Source organism: Penaeus monodon, chromosome 23 (genome assembly GCF_015228065.2).
Source record: "Penaeus monodon isolate SGIC_2016 chromosome 23, NSTDA_Pmon_1, whole genome shotgun sequence".
NCBI lineage: Eukaryota > Metazoa > Arthropoda > Malacostraca > Decapoda > Penaeidae > Penaeus > Penaeus monodon.
Window position 1 is genome coordinate 38418324 of NC_051408.1, and position 702 is coordinate 38419025.

The 702-nt window shown below is 42.9% G+C and overlaps 1 long non-coding RNA gene across 1 annotated transcript in view; it reads left to right on the top strand.

Moving 5' to 3' along the window:
- LOC119588007 overlaps positions 1 to 629 on the top strand; it is a 1243-nt gene extending 614 nt beyond the window's left edge. Inside the window, exon 3 of the long non-coding RNA XR_005230039.1 lies at positions 114 to 629. This is a non-coding gene — a long non-coding RNA (uncharacterized LOC119588007). The remainder of the gene's footprint in view (positions 1 to 113) is intronic.
- The last annotated feature ends 73 nt before the right edge of the window (positions 630 to 702 follow it).

Consider the following 702-nt stretch of genomic DNA (forward strand, 5'->3'; position numbering starts at 1 on the left):
CAATTTGGAAACAGTTAAATTATGAGTCTCCAATGTTTTGTAAATCTCTGTCTCTTTTCTGTTTCATTTTTGATGACTTCCACAACTCCTCACCGTCCTCTCTCTTCCCACAGCCCCCTACCCACCCCGCTGCGTATGCCCGGACCCCCCTTGTGACTGCGACATCATCCAATACACACCCGTTAAGAGATAATAGAGGGCGTGAACTAAGCCTTGTGTGTATATATATAACCCCCAAGACGTGTGTCAAGTGTCTCAGTATTTATCTCGAGGTGTTTATGTGTGGACGTGTGGTTTTTCGTGTTCATGTTTGTGTCTTTGTGGACTGAGATTGCAAGGACCGCTACCTCAAGTGTCATGTCGAAGTGGTGAGATTCCTTCCAGATGTGAGATTCAGATCCAAGCGTTTATTTAGCCACAGAGCATTTACATAGTTGTTTTAAACTAGGGAGATGCATTGGACTGGCTGAGCCCCTGAGAGTTGAATAGATTCTCTCGAAAGAGGAGCTGTGAGCGAAATGGCTATAAACACTAGTTTGAAAAGGGAGGAAGGAAAGACAAAAAAGTGTGTACGGGATTGTACGAAAGGTAATTATTGTGATGTCGTCGAATAAACGTGATGGAGTGTGTGGCCTTCTTTTTATTTATGTGTTAGAAGTGGAAAACGGGAAAAAGTATAGGAAAATAAGTGAAAAGTGAGGA